Source organism: Lissotriton helveticus, chromosome 8, assembly GCF_964261635.1.
Source record: "Lissotriton helveticus chromosome 8, aLisHel1.1, whole genome shotgun sequence".
Taxonomy (NCBI): Eukaryota; Metazoa; Chordata; class Amphibia; order Caudata; family Salamandridae; genus Lissotriton; species Lissotriton helveticus.
In genome coordinates this window covers 457,153,962-457,168,024 of record NC_136069.1, presented here as the reverse complement: position 1 = coordinate 457,168,024, position 14,063 = coordinate 457,153,962, and positions in this window count along the sequence as shown.

The following is a 14,063-nucleotide window of genomic DNA, read 5'->3' as shown; positions in this document are numbered from 1 at the left end:
CATACCTTTTGCTCTGCTGAAGACAAATTGGTTTGTTTCTGAGACTGTTTTGAAACTCAAAGTATTTGCTAAGGTGAGAAAAGATTTCTTTAATTTAGATAGAAAATAGTGTGCTTTAAGGAGAAAATTATGAAGAAAGTTGTGTTTTTCAAATGTTGCTTTGTCTCAAGTGTTTCACAAATAGATTTTGTTTCTTTGAGAAATTGTAATTGGAGAAAATGTGAAGTATTAGTACTGACAGGGCTTTTATGTGCATAGGAGCTGTGGAGTGTTTTCAAATTATGACTTGTAAATCGTTTTTGAGAAAAAGCAATGGTTTTAATATTGATGAGAAGGACATAATGGTGTCTGCTTCTTTATAAGGTAATTGAGAGTCTCTGATGTTATTTTTCCCATTTCAATGTAAGAAGTTTGTCTGTGGACAAAATTGCTTGTAAATATGCTCCCACCTGTGCATGGCAAATTTAGATTTTGAATGTTTCCGTTACATAGGCATGTTAAAGGTGACTGAAACATGCTGCAAAGGCAATCAAAAAATGCTTTTATGTGTCTTAAGGACATTTTAAGTCATTTCCCCATGTGCAGTGTTTTCAAATTATGAGTTGAAAATCGTTTTTGAGGTAAAGGAATGTTTTCAAAATTTATGTGCGTCATATGACCCCAAATTTCTTTTTCAGGGGTGCAGCAGGGTGTTCTTGAGACACCCCTGCACCGTCGGAAAAATTCGTAATTTGCGATGAGGTAATTGCTAATCGCAAATTGCACCTTCATTCCTATGGGCCTCCTGCTGCATGGAAATGAATGGGTAATTTGTAATTAGCAAATAGGTCATCGCAAACTAGGAATGGTAAAGAATCGCTATTTATTCCTTAAAGTTCGCTATTTAGGAAATGCAAAAAACTTTGATGATACATATGGCGGTTTATCTCTAACAAGATAAGAAGCATAGGGATAGATTTATGATGACTGGCGCATCACCAGGGATGTGTTAGTCATTCTGTGCCGCTGTTCTGTCACCTATGGTGTGCTGCATTTACAATGCGGCGCATCATGGGGCAAAAACAGCACAGATGCGTGACGTATTTGTGCCGTAAAGTTGGCGCATTGCTGGAGTTGTATCGCAAGTGTGATGAAGCTCCAGTAAGGCTGAGGGGTGCCCCTGTCGCAGGGTTTCTGTTCTGACACAGAACTGTGGACAGAGGATTGGAACCTCGGCGAATTAGGGTGTCCCAAAAATCACCTTAGTAATCAAAACCCCTTAGCAAGCTAGGTACAGTGTCACATTGGATATAACAAACTCTCAATGTTTAGACAATCCAGAATATGAACTTATAGTACCTCAGGATACGTGGAACTCATGAACAGTCGGTCGTTATATATTTCTTAGAAACCAGAACATGGAGTTAAGAAGAACACATGTGTATTTGAAATGTTTATTTACTAATGCCGTCTTCTCAGGCGTAGTATCTTAGATTATACAAGTACACATATTATCAGTAGCAAAATTACCAGCATAGTCAATAGTACATAAAAAGCGAATGGTGACAGTATGTTAACATGCTGTAAATGAATAAGAGTTAGCAACACTTATAAGCAGCCGCGGGCCGTGGAGGGAGTTACGGTGGGGCAGGGAGGCGGGGAGGGGGAGGGGCAGGGTGGAGAGGGCTCCACCCTGCCCCTCCCCCTCCCCGCCTCCCTGCCCCACCGTAACTCCCTCCACGGCCCGCGGCTGCTTATATCTCACCCTCCCTAATACACATATTATATTATTTGCTAAGAAGGTCTCTTTGTGTTGGTTTAGGGCGTGCCGATACTTTAGTGTCTTAGATTTGAAGGAATCACATCAGCATACACCAGCTCTCTCTTCATGTGAACCGCATCAAGTGTTGTGTATGTGTGTTCGGCAAAGCAATATAAAACCCGCCTCATGCCCAGAATTGGGAGAAGCTGCACTTATGTTATGAGTATGAAGTCGTGGAGATCAGACCTCATAACAATTCTGTATCGTGTTGTTCTTGAAACTTCAGCACTCGCTGTACAGATATAGTTTAAGAAGTAAAGCAGATAGTAGAGCAATAACATATTATTCTCATGTAAATCACGATGAACTATTAGGTTGAAAGCTAAAGCAACAACTAAGTGTCGTGTGCAGAAGTTGCAAAAAAGGAAAAAATGGCGTTTAAACCGGTAATGAGTCCATGCTAACTTAACACGGTGTAAAGATATCCAGGACCTAGATGACACCATCCCCATGATCCGGAAACAAACTGAATAAGATAATAGAAGTGCCATCTCATGAGAGCAGATTGCAACTTTATATGTGGACGGTCCGCAAGGTAAAACATTAAAAACTAGGAAAATGTAATGCTAAAGAAAAATAAAACAGCCAAGTACTTTATCGAGTCTTAAGCCAATAGGCAAGCTAAATAATAAAAACTTGACAAATAAGTCAATGAATTGTCAATGAAATGCTAGTACTCAGCATATCAAACATGAAAAAGGTCTATGACATAACTGTGTATGCAAAATAAGCTGCAACAGCCTCCAATAGGAAGTCACCGTCTTCATCCGAAAAGAGTTCAGCCATCCAATTTAAAAGCGGAAAAGAACATAAGTGCTCTCCCAGCACCGGATCCTCTATCAACATCAGAGGACAGCTCGGTGGGTTGTCAAGAAAGCTCTGTTCCAAGAAAGACTGTGTTGCCGCCAGTAAATTCCAGGGACGAATTAGTCCATGCATCAATGCCACAGCCATAATCCTTTCGCCAGGACAAACCAACTCGTGAGTAATGATAGGAGTCATCAGCTGATTAAAGTCGACGTCAGGAGAAACCGGTCCGCAGAGACACAAATCAATGGCCCAATCGAAATCACAGGTCAGGCAGTGAAATACAGGCTGGACACAGGTGAAGTAGGAGAATCGAAAAGATAATCCATATGCCGTGCTTAATATCGCCAACGGCATTGTGCCATAATATTCTAGCATGCGATTGCGGAACAGTGTCAGCAGCTGCAGGGCGGGAGCTTGCACAGGAGGGACATCCATATTTAAAAATGTAAAAAAGCACAAGAGCGTCCGCTGGTAATGCAAGTAAAAATGGGAATCCACGAAGCAGAGTGGAAAAAATAGAATGAAAGAAAGCAGGGATGACTCCAAAGATTTTCTCAAATGAAGTCACGAGACCACTGGTAACAACTTTAAAAAAGTGCGCCAGGCCCTTTGTGGAGGACGCGTTAGAGATAGTCCGAACCATCTTGCTGAAATGGAAAGGCGAATCTGTATTTAAAAGGGTCTGCACCTCTGTACGGGTGTTCGCTGTGTGAAGCACGAAAGTTTCACGGGCCGAACTCAAGGCCACCTCTCTCTGAGACAAAATAGCTCTTATTCTTGCCATGCCGTTGAAATGTGCTCCCAAGGTTGGTATTTGTGGCCAGATTGAAAACTCCCTATGTTCATGTGTGGGAGGAAATAGAACATTTCTGCAGCAAATAACCCGTTCATTTACTGTTACGATAAAATGAATACTTTTAATTAACCCAGAACAATCTTCATTATTGAGCATCAAATAACTACCATTTTCCAAGAACTTGAACGTGGGGATGATAGCAGGAACTGGTGTGCCTTGCAACACGCAAGCCATATTTGGTCGGTGTTTGTTGCATGAACCGTGTAACTGTATGTGCCTACACATTAGTGAATGATCTGGCGTCTCAGTGCATTCCTCTCCATTCAGATAAAGTTCTTGATCATCTTTGAAAATCTGTATGTGTATGGAAGCGACCAGACCGGGGAACATCACTTACAACGAATTTTTTACAACGCACTACCATTACATCGCAACCATTACAACGCAAACCATTACAACGCAATGCGCTGGGGGGCGCTCTAGGATAGGGAATGTATTTAATATACTATCCAACACCTTCCCTGCTATCCACGGGGACTGGAGTTGGAATAGTAAATTAAATAATTCACTATCCAGCGCCTAAAAGCATTATGCGTTGTAATGGTATGCGATGTAAAAACCGCGTTGTAAAGGCATGCGATGTAAAAGCATGCGTTGTAGTGACACCAATCCGACCAGACCTCATGAAGAAAACCACTACCTAAAGGTTAATAACGACCTATTGGTATATATTTCATACAATTTGAAAACTTATATAAAGCAAAAGGCAGCGTTATTAAACCGTGGATAAGGCACGTTGCCAAAGCAGTCAACCTTTTGGATTTATACTGGAAATGTTAAAGGAAGAATTACGGAGTAGGGCCTGTAAATCTTTAATGGACAACGAGTAAAATTACTCCAACCATCATATTCCTCTAACTCCGGGATAGTAGGGGTGTTTAATTTTTTAGAAGTAGCCAATCCAAAGCATTTGGTCTGGGAAATTGTTTAATTCACAAACAACATATGATTTGGGATGAGACATGCACGGTGGAAAGCTTCAGTGCCTTGTACCTGCCAGGTTCGTGAACCCCAAACTGATGTAGATCCTGGATATTTTTACTCTGTGTTACGTTAGCATGGTCTCATTACTGGTTTAAACGCCATTTTTCCTTTTTTGTAACTTCTGCACACGACACTTAGTTGTTGCTTTAGCTTTCAGCCTACCTGCGTCAAGATCTATGCCTGCTTCAAGCAGGCGCAGGGTTTTGATGTAGCTTTGTCCTATCTGATTGTAAATGCGGCACACCGTGGGTGGCAGAGCAGCGGTGCACGTTAACTGGTGCATCCCTGGGGATGTGCTAGTTAATATAAATCTGCCCCTTTACATTTAATTATGTGCAGGGGACACAGAGTAGGTGAGGTTTATCCAAGGTTAAGAAGAGATGAGTCCTGTTCAGTGAAAAATTGGAGATAGGCTTCAGTATATTATATACTTAAGTAGTGTGTTAAGTTTTTGATGACTGTTATTAATTTACTGTTGGGTAATAGTGGTTAATAACATTTTTTATTATATTTTACCACAGATTCAACTGCAGATTATTTCAAGATTTTAGGATGCCTAGCAAAGAAAGAGTAAGAAAGGCTGCAAAACGTCAAAGACAGCAGGACCATGGAATAATGCAGCAGTCCTCTAACAAAAAGATTTGTCAAGTCACCAAGAAAGCACCAGGTAAGAGTCGAAAAACAGTCATAAGAAATATGTGTAGTAAAAAAAATATTACTACAGAAAATGTTTCAGTCCAGAAAAGGAGAAACAATTCAAATGGTAAGGAAAGGCCAATGAGAAATGTTACTGCTAGAGTAAGAGATAACTCTATGCATGAAAGTAGAAGGAAACAACAGTTTAGGGATATTCGTAAACGAATGTTCCGCAACAGGATAATTGGGAATTTGTTAAAAAATATTAAGAAAGGTCAGCAGAAAGTGGTTTTTTATAAGAGAAAAATAGTTGAGAAAGTTATTGATCAGGCATTTGAAATTAAACGTAAGTTATTTATTTTGACAATCAATAGAATTAGGAAGCTAAACAAGGTAATTTATGATTTCAAAAGAAATAGTAGATGGAAGAGAATAGTTAATCGTAGTAATTTTTGTGAAGTTTTTTCTGGAGAATGGATGCATAGTTCAAGCTCTGAGGCATTTTTTAATGAGGAGAGTTATTTCCAGGATAATGATTTGGTGCATGCAGTTGACACCAGTGGTCGAGCTTATGAAGTGAAAGATGGTTGTCCAGTTGAAAAAGAAAAACTTGTGAGAACAGAGATAGAAGAGGTGTTAGGTAATGAGGTTTTAGGGAGACGTCCTAAGGGTCCTGTGTACACCTGGAAGTGTAGTAGTATTTGCAGTGTACGACAGGATTCCATCAATTTGCTTTGTGATTTTATACGGTCATTTAATAAGAAAAGTTTGAAGCAGAAAATGAAGTTGTTGCAAGAATTAGATCCTTGCAGAGAGAGAGAAGTGATAGGTTTGCATGGTCATTCACTGGCTTGTCTTTCCAGGAGAGTATGCCAGAGTGTTTTTCATCATTTCAGGATGCTAGCAGTGCATCATAATAAAGTGAGGAAATTAGTTAGAATGTTGTATTATGCTAAGAGTCCAGCAATTATGCTTAAACAATTATGCGCTGCTCTTTTGCATGGTTCTGAAATAGATGTGAAGAATATATGTGAAGAAATTGAGTTTTGTTACTTTGGAAGTAAAGAGGAGAATGTTGAAATTGACCAAGAAGAAGAGAGTAATGTGGAAGATAGTGTACAGGTTTCCAGTACAGATAATTTCCAGAGGGAAATTGCGACGTTTGAGGTGAAATCAAGTGAGAGGCCAAATTTCACTTGTGTGTGTTGTCGACGCACTTATTATAAGAATCAGACTAAGTTAGTGGATTTATATGGAAAAAGGGAAAGGGAAAATAATAGTGAATGGAAGGATTTTACAACATACTTGATGGTAGAAAATTGTTTTGATTTGGGATTGGATCAACGTGTGTGTACTTATTGTTGTAACAAATTAAATCAAAACCAGATGCCTGCTAGAGCAGTTCATAATAATCTGGAATTGGTTGAGATTCCTTCTGAATTGAAGGATTTAAATACTTATGAATCTATTTTGATTCAAAGTATCCATCCCTTTCAGGCTATTGTAAGAATGGAGCCAAAGACAGGGAAATTGCCTCCATCAGATTTACAGAGAGGATTAAAGGGAAGAGTTGTTTATTTGCCTCTAGATTTGAAGAAAAACATTAACACAATTGGAGTAGAAAAAGTGGAAGAGGAACCTCTTGTTATCTTAGTTAATGGGGTTCCGACAAAGAATAAGAAAATATGGCAAGATTTAGTAGATGTTAGGAAAGTCAAAAGGGCAACATTGTATTTGAAAAAATATAATAAATACTATAAAAATGTATATGTTGCAGAAGAGGAAGTAAGTGAGGAAGAGGATAGCGATTTGTGTGCTGGTCAAATTGAGAAAGTAGAACCCTGTACTAGTGAAGAAATATATGAACATTATAGTGTTCATCCTTTGCATTCCAAGGAAGTCATGGGGAATGCTATTGAGTTGTTTCAAATGAAACAAGCGAAAGGGAGTCCCATTAGTGTTTGGGAGGAAAGTTTGGAAGCTCGGTGTTTCCCACAGCTTTTTCCAACAGGTCAGGGAGGAAGATATGATGAGCGACCTCATCAAATTCCTGCTTCTGAATACCGGACTTTGCGATTGTATGCAGGAGATCCTAGGTTTCGACAATGCATTCCTTATTTGTTTCATCTCCTGTTGAAAGCGATCTGTCTGGACTGTCATATGCAGTGAACCACATCTTGAAAAGTGGTATACACATGCAAAACATCTCGGCAAGTGACTTTATGGATAAAGTCAATGTCCAAGACAGTATTTTGGATTCTCACCTGATTAATCTCATGGCGTGTCAGCGTGGTACTAATGAGTACTGGTACCGTCGTCATGGTGATTTAAAATGTATGCTGAGGAACTTAGGAACTCCCACATGGTTCCTCGCTTTGAGCTGTGCTGAGTATGGCTGGGAAGACTTACTTGAATTTCTACGAGAGGCAAATGCTAACGTAGAAAACATCGAATTCAAGACAACCGGAGAACTGTGCTCTTTGGATCCAGTCAATGTATGTAGGTACTTCAATCATAGATTTGAAGGTATGATGTCTTTCATCATGAATAAGAAGAATCCACCTCTTGGAGAGGTGTTGGATTTCTTCTGGAGGAAGGAGTACCAAGCAAGAGGTGCTCCTCATATACATATGTTGCTGTGGATCAAGGATGCACCTAAATTTGGAACGGATGCAGAAGACTCAGTGATGAGTTTCATAGAACAGTATTCTACGTGTGCTGTTCCAAACGCAAAGGAGAAAAAAAGCCTAAGAGAAAAAGTTCTACGTTTCCAAAGCCATCGATGTGGAAAGTACTGTCGTCGTAAATTCCGGAACAAAGACAAGTTCTACACCAAATGTCGTTTCGGCTTTCCACGACCGGTGATTTCTAAAGGAAGAGTGAACAGTTTTATGTCTTCGCTGCGACATAATGTGATGAAGAAATCACCTAAAAACACATACAATTTGAAGAGGAACGAAGAGTCTAAGTACATCAACGACTACAACCCGGTGATTTTGTCCATGTGGAATGCTAACATGGATATACAGTTTGTGGCTGATAACTGTATGGCTGTGGCTCGGTATGTGACATCTTACATCACCAAAAAAGAGAAGACAGAATTGAAGGATATGTGGGAGGACATTTCCCATGAAAAGAGCCTCAGCAAGAAGTTGTACAGTTTCAGTCTGAAGATGTCGCATCGAGAAATTGGAGCTTACGAATGTTCTGACCGGTTGTCTTCAGCAAGTCTCTATGCCAAGTCCAGGAGTATCGTTTGGGCGAGTGTTGGTCTTGCTGCAACGCGTAATCGAGTTCTGAAACCTGTGCGGGAAATTGAGTATTTGGCGGAAAAGGAGCCAAACAGTACCGACATTTTGAAGAGCAACATGTTGGATACATATTATCCAAATCGAAGTAGTCATCTCGAGAATGTTTGTCTGTATGAGGTTCTGCAAAATTACATATTCAAGAGGAACATCAAAGAAGATACTGAGAAAGGAGTGTATGCTGTAATAGGAAGTGAGGGATGTCTGGTCAAGCAAAGAAAATGCCACTTGATAAACCATCGAAAATTGAGTGGCGAATCTCCTGAAAAAAAGGAGTTTTTCTATTTAGCACTTTTGCAACTTTTTAAGCCTTGGTGTGCAGAAGAGGAACTGCTTGGAGATTTCCTTTGTTACGAAGACTCATTCAATGCTGCCAAGGAGACCATAGAATGTCCTGCTTTTCCTAAATATGTAGAAATGTTGAATGTGGAAATTGAGCAGGAAGCAACGATTGCAGCCGAGATTGCCAGAGACAGTTCTCAGGACAGTCAGAGTTCTGCTTCATTGAGTCAGGATCCACTAGGAGGACCTCTTATCGAAAATGAAGCTGCCACTGCTATGAATGAAGTGGAAAGAGCCATGGTACATGCTCAGGAGGATGCGGTTAACTTAGAAGAGTTGGAAAGACAACTCAACGTTGAGCAGAGGAAAATATATGACGAACTTACCATGCAAATTGATCATGGATTACGTCATGACAAGAAAGAGTGCTCATGTACGTCGTTGAAGCCTGTCCGACTGTACGTGAGTGGAGAAGCGGGAACTGGAAAAAGTTTCCTTATTAAAGCAATTTCGTGTTATTTGCAGGAAAGGACAGAGTCATCGCTGTCTTGTGTTGTCACCGCTCCAACTGGACTGGCAGCACATAACATTAAAGGGATTACTTTACATCGTTTACTGATGCTGCCAGTGGAGCATGACAACAAATTAGAATATCACAAGCTATCTGGAGATGCTTGTTTTGAAGTTTCAAGAGTCTTGAGGAAAATGAAACTTCTTATCATTGATGAAGTAAGCATGGTTTCCAATGTCATGCTTGCCTTTGTGCATTTGAGAATGCAAGAAGTTCTCAAAACAGAGTATGATGTGTTATTGGGTGGCAAACACATCATTGTTTTCGGAGATCTTCTGCAGCTGACACCAGTGAAAGGGCAACCTGTGTTCAAAATGCTCACGCATGAAGATACCAGGAAGTGCTTAGGGAGCATTGGCAACGTCAATATATGGTTAAACTTCAATTATGCTGAACTGCATGAAAATATGCGTCAGGCAAAGGATGAAGTTTACAAGACTATTCTACAAGATGTTAGAATTGGAAAAGTGACCGAGCATGAGAAAGAAGCTTTACATGCACGATTACTGACAAATTTATATCCAGACGAAGATGTTGTGCCTGAGAATATTTTTCAGAAACTTACTGAGAAAAAATCTGGAATATGTTTGATGCCAACTCTTGCAGAATGTGCCAAATTCAACAACAAAATGTTGCATTTAGAAAAGCAAGAGATTGTGAAACTGGAAGCTATTGACAGAGTAGAGCATATGGGATCAACAATTATTTTGTCTGAGAATCTGAAAACAAAATTGGATTCATTAGAGAAGAGTATATCTAAAACTGCAGGTTTTGAAAAGACTCTGAATGTGTGCTTGAACTGCCGTATAATTTTAAGAAGGAATTTACATGTTGAAAGAGGTCTGGTAAATGGATCAATGGGTAATGTTGTTGATTTTGTGAAATACAGAAATAGAGATGGAATTGAATTTTTAAAAATTAAATTTGATGGCATTGAGGAAGTACAGCTAATTGCTCGTTGTTCTGCTAGATTTTTGCTTGTAAAAGACTTATATGTTCGTCGTAAGCAGTTTCCTGTTTGCTTGGCATATGCGGTGACAATCCATAAATCGCAAGGTTTAAGTGTAGACTGTGTATTGGTGAATATTGGCAGTTCTGTGTTCAAGGAGGGTATGGCATATGTGGCATTGTCACGAGTTAGGACTTTATCGGGATTGTACTTGATTGAGTGTGATGTCACAAACATTTGTGCGGATCTAGATTGTGTTAAGGAATACAATAGGTTGAGAAGAGAGTATGCGCCACATTTGCCTCAGTATCCTTTGTTTGAGAAACGTGTGGTAGGCCGGAAACGAAGAAATGTGACCAATACTGGGGAGGTTGTAGCAAAAAGACGAAAAGTCGATGAACCTGAAATTATAAGCAGAAACAAAAAGGATTCTGTTGAAGATGTTGTTGGTTTTCAATTTGAAAACAGTTCTGGTGTCAACTGCTATGCTAATGTAGTGGTTAATGTTTTGTTTTCTCTAGAAAATGTAAAAGAAGAGATTGTGGTCAATTCTGATCAAAGATTTTGCAGTTTGTTAAATTCTGTGTTAGAGAAATGTAGCACTGATAGAACAAACATAGAAAGTGTGTCTGAAATTCGAAATCTGTTAGACAGATGTTCAGGCCAAACACAATTCTCTCAAAATAGTCAGCAAGATTGTCAGGAGTTTTTAATGTATATGCTTGATGTATTGCATGATGAAGGTGTAGATGTAGATCACCTGTTTGGGCTTTCTTATCAATGGCAGCATGACTGCGAGAACTGTAGGGTATCAAGTACTACTAGTGTAGACTCAGAAAGATTTATATATTTAACTTTGCCAGACAGTAAATCAGTCTCTTTTAATAAGCTAGTAAAAGCAGCTGATCACAACATGGAGTGTAGCCAATGTAAATCTGAAATGATGTCCACATTATTTATACGAACATATGGCCAGTATGTCATTTTAATGTTCCAACGATGTAGGCCTGATGGAACAAAATTGACAACTTTAATTAAAAATGTTGTGGCTTCACAGTTGTCAATATCAGGAAGGACTTTTGTAACTGTAGCAATTATATATCATGATGGTCCTTCAATAACATCAGGACATTATACAGCTTATTTAAAGTGTAGAAATGGCTGGTCATTCTGCAATGATTCTGTTTTAATTTTCAAAAAAGAATTGCCGTATGACCTTAAAAACTCTTACCTGGTGTTTTTAAAAACAAAATTTTAGGGAAAGAATCTCGGGATGTGCTCTGAGGAATTTCAAGAAGTTCTCATGGCTCCTACACGATTTGGCCTTGAGGATAAGTGTAGTACAGAGACATAACTTCTTACCATAACACTGGACGTCATGGAGAAATACGTGCACTTTGAATGAGTTCAGAAAAACTGTTTCTTTTTATAAGCTAATTGAAGCAGCCAATCAAAACATGGAGTAGAGGGAATGTAAGTCTGCAATGCTGTCTACTGTTTTACATTGCTTTGTGATTACAAGTGATGTAGAGAATTAAATAATTGTACTAGTCATAAAGGTAGTGTAAGTCTGCTTCATAGTAAGCAGTATCAGTGTGATAGGAAATGTAGAACATGATTGAGCAAGAAGGGGAAGATATTACTAGTCCAGGATTGTGTAAATGATCTTCAACATTTTAATTCTGAAAGTTGCGGAAATGCGAAAAGACGGGATTGTGTGGTATATAAATAAATAATACCGGATCTATTTTTGTCTAGGCATAGCAATAACAGATAGCTCAATAAATAAGAGTCAAGATTCGAGGTAGTAGGAGTTTGCAGGTTTATTACAGCATAAAGGACAGGAACAGGACAACCTGCATAGGGATAGGATGGCAGGGCCCGGCAGGGGGGCCGGATTGGACTAGCGTGGCCCGGCAGCTGCCGGGGCTGGATCCGGGATGAGCGCGCTCTGGAGAAAGGACTGGCGTAACATTTAATAACAATACACGATCATATATACTAAAACAGTTGCATTACAATACATACGATAGGCGGAGCAGTGGGTGGAGCAAAGGGTGTGACGCGTAGCAGTCGCGAAAGATAAGGGTGAAAGTAGGTGTAACAGGGCGTATACATAGACATGTGATGCAAACGTAACAGAATATGTCATAAATGGGGCGGAAACATGGAGGGGGCTACCTAAGGAGCCGGGACCTCTAACCTGATGGTGCGCGCAAACTGGCAATGACGTATTACTAGGAGAAGCTGGGGGCTACGAACTCTGTGTTAGGAGCAGAGACTGAAGTCTGGAGAGTCAGGGCGACATGTACCTAAACAGTATCTAGTATCTGATGTTTAGAGAACATGTTGATATAAACTAGAAGTCAGGAGGGGAAAGGCTAACAGACTCTAAGACTGGTGCATGCATTATTCTACATGTAGTGCGTGATGAAGAATATTAAATGACCATTAAATACAGTATTTCTCTAACATGGAGACGTAAAGGCTAGACAATGACGGAAACTATTGATGCGGTTCAGTAGCTTTAGGAATGCAGAGAAGGAGGGCTGGACTGATAACTAGAATCATAACATACTCTTGGCAGACTCAGAGGCAGAGCCAGGCTGAACCGGGCACTGCTAGGCAGGAAGTAAGTGAAGGGTCAGGGATACAGGTGGGGGCTGTATCGCTCCTCAGCGAGGGCTTCAGGAGACAGGAGCTGAATCTGGTGTCCGGGCCCTTTTGAGGCCTAGAAACGGGGACTTTACAATGGAATAACGTGCACACTGAGAAACGTGGCAACGTAACTTTACATAGGCCTGATATTCGTAGTATTCACGAGAACTAGAAATAGACATACTAGAGATGGACACAACTGTAATTGAGTCATTAATCGAACATGGGGAATACATATGCATATTAATCATGCACACATAACATATGATGGAGGACGCGTAGGGACACAGAACATGGCAAAATTTACTTTTCCACAATTGGCTTACAAGAAATCCAAGAGTTATACATGGCTCTGACAAGATTTGGCCTTGTGGAAACTTGTGGTAGAGAGCAAGAAGTCATTTATTGTATGTAACATGTTTTTGAAAACGATGGAGGTTTTCTTTCAGAAAGTGGCGGGTTGAAAGTAATAACAGCACAACAGAGTGTAAGCTGTTCATAGGACATCCTTGGCCGTCATGGAAAGTAAGTTAACTTTAAGGAGTTCTGAATTCTGATTTGTAATGTTGTATGGGTTTTTTAAACACAATCATTTTGATTGTGTTTTTTTTTCCCCGCTGTTATATGATGAATACCTTCAAGTCACTGTTTTAGTGAAATTTGATACATTCTGAGAACAGCAAAAATAAACCATTTAACATGTATAATTAATTCTGTTCTGTTTGCATTTATGATGTACATGTAGAACTGTGTAGGAGGCATGGAGAAGGTGAGGCTTCTGTAAGTGTCAAAGTTGTTGCATACAGTGCTCATATTCTACGTAGTCTTTTATATTTCATTACTTTCACTGTTTCTGACTGATCTAAAATTTTTTTTTAAAAAGAACAGTAAGTATAAGGGAAGGAAACAGACAGTTATGTTAAAAGAAACACAGCTATAGGGAATAAACTAGGGATACTGTTACCCGCAATCCTCTGCTGATGATGTCACTGAGCATGTCATGAATGATGTAATATGTGACATCATCAGCAGTGGATTACGGGTAATAGTATCTCTAGTTTACTCCCCTATAGCTGTCTTTCTTTTAACATAACTGTCTGTTTCCTTCCCTTATACTTACTGTTCTTTTTTTAAAAAAAAGAATTTTTGGTTCGCTTCCGGTTCGCGTACCGGGGAGCGAACTGGGAAGCGAACTAAGAGAAATAGAG